Here is a 2,598-nt window from a genome sequence, read left to right as displayed (position 1 = left end):
CTTTGCATATTTTATTACAGTATTTGGCTTTATCTTCTCGAGCTGATCTTTGAAATTTCCTGTTCTGGTAGCGTAGTGGTTATGAATTGGGCTATTGGGCTGCAAACCTAAAGGTCAGCAGTTTGAAACTACCAGCTATTCCGCAGGGGAAAGATGAGGCTTTCTGTTCCCATAAAGATTTATAGCCTCGGAAACCCTGTTCAGGGTCTCTATGAGTCGGAACCGACTCCAAGGCTTATGGGTGTAGTTGTTCAAAATTCCAACCAAAAGGAAACAGCTCTTCATATCAAGGATCAAATGTGCCTCCTTGGTACACTGGGTTGATAGGGATTGGCAACTTAGACAATGGCTATCAAAAATGGGGAGCTATGAAGGCATGAAGTGTCTGGCTTACAAATTTTAATGAGCATGTTTAGTTTCAGAATGAGAGGAGTAAGGTAGAATCCCCACTGAATAATTTTTCCATTTCCAAATCGGTCTGGTGAAATTGGATGGAGGAGGATGGGGATAGGGTTTTATGATCCTGTTTGTAAGTAATTGCTATCGGTACTAATTGTGATTATCACAAATGTAAATGTAGAAGATGTCCAATTTAAAAGAGGCAGGATAGTCAATTTTTCATTTTAGGAAAAGATGACCTTAGTACCAAAAAGAGGAATGAGCATGAGTTGAGCTTGGAATCCTAACCAGAAAATGGCAACAGCAGAGACAGTGGCAGAGTCTATGGCATAGAGAGATAGACCAGCTGAGTTAGTTGGGGCCATGGACTGAGAAAGGCTGTAAGCCTGTGGGCAGAAGGCTAACTTGCAAAAAGGTGTCCTTGGGACATTGAAAAAAATATGTATTTTCTGTTCTGTAAGTGTACATCTGGAAAAAAAAAAGAGAGAGAGAGAGAGAAGAGAGGTAAATACTGTTGAACCATGGTACATGGAGGAGATTGTATTTATTGCAATGAAACAAAATAAATATGACTTGTTGAATGTAAAACTGATAATTTGCCCTGTAAACTTTTACTCAGTTCACAATACAAACTTAAAAAAAAAAAAAAAAAAGCAAAGATTCCACTTTGAGGAGTAAGATATGCCTGACCCAAGTCATGGTATTTTCAAAGGCCTCATATGTATGTGAAATGTGGATAGTTAATAAGGAAGATCTGAGAAGAACTGATGAATGTTAATTATGTATTGGTGAAGAAAATTGATTATACTATAGATAGCCAAAAGAAAAACCTATTTGTCTGGGAAGAAATACAGCCACAATATTCCTTAAAAGTGAGGATGATGAGACATTTTATCATGTACTCTGGAATTGTTATCTGAAGGGACCATTACCTGGAAAAAGTACATTGTGCTTGGTAAAGTAGAGGATCAAAGTAAAAGTGGAAAAACTTAAACAAGATGGATTGACACAGTGGCTGCAATAAAGGGCTCAAATATAACAATTGTAAGAATTGCACAGGTCTGGGTTGTGTTTTGCTCTTTTATGCCTAGGGTCACTATGAACCAACTGGATCACTATGGACCAACTGGAGGGCACACAACAACAACATGAGTCTAGACCACCTAGAGAGCCATGGATTTAGGGTCTCTATACAGATTCATGTCTGTGTGTGTTTGTATGTATACAGGGTTATCCAGGGATTCTTGAACAACCCTGCCTCTAGTGGTCTGGAAGATATTTCTGACAATTTTCCATATGGCAATGCTTAATCAGCTATAAACCATGGAGTTGGTAAATTGTCACAAGGACAGCCTGATGAGTGAGGCTTAAGCCATTCCATTCCCATAAGGCAATGATGTCATTTATAACAAGGAAATAGCCTGAAAGCATACAATGTTCCTTTGTCTTTATTTCCCACATTATGTCATGAGAAATTCTTTCATGCTTGCCATGTTAGGATGTCTCTGATGGTGAATAGAGAAGCTGGCCCCTTAGTGATGCAAATGAGAATGAAAAATTTGCAATTAGATGCCATCAAGGTCAATCATTTTAGGCATAAAAGAGGGAGTGAGTTTATCTCAGGGGGGAGAAGCTGTGTGTAGATTGCATCCATGGAAACACAAATTCTTTGTCAACACCTCCTCATATACAAGACCTAGAGTTTAGGCTTAGTTATCAAAACTGGTAAGGAAAAAAGATTTCAACATCTTTCTTTTAAAAATAAGAGTTAGTGGCTGTATATTTTGTTTTCATGTTTTCTTTGATAGGAAAGAAAAAGATGAAAAATTCCTCTTGACAGAGCTCATGCTTAGTTTTCTTATCTTTCTTAATATTCCTACTGACAGTGAAAAACTATTAATTAATTAATTAATATAAAAAATTAAAGGAAATCTTTCCTAAAACAGTATGCTTTTTCTAATTTTAAAGATAAAATATTTTACCAACTCCTTGAAGTTTAAACAGGTCTTATTTCAATCCTAGGCTCTTTAAACTAGAATACATTTATCACTATGCCACATTTTGGAATGGAAGTTCCACAGGGGAGGAGATTGTCAAGATTTACTCACTGCCAAAACCCAAACCAAACCCATTCCTAACAAGTGGATTCCAATTCAAAATGATCCTGTAGGACAGAGTAGAACTGCCCATAAGGATTCC

This window comes from Chrysochloris asiatica, unplaced genomic scaffold, assembly GCF_000296735.1.
Source record: "Chrysochloris asiatica unplaced genomic scaffold, ChrAsi1.0 scaffold00322, whole genome shotgun sequence".
Classification (NCBI taxonomy): domain Eukaryota; kingdom Metazoa; phylum Chordata; class Mammalia; order Afrosoricida; family Chrysochloridae; genus Chrysochloris; species Chrysochloris asiatica.
Note: the sequence above shows the minus strand (reverse complement) of the source record.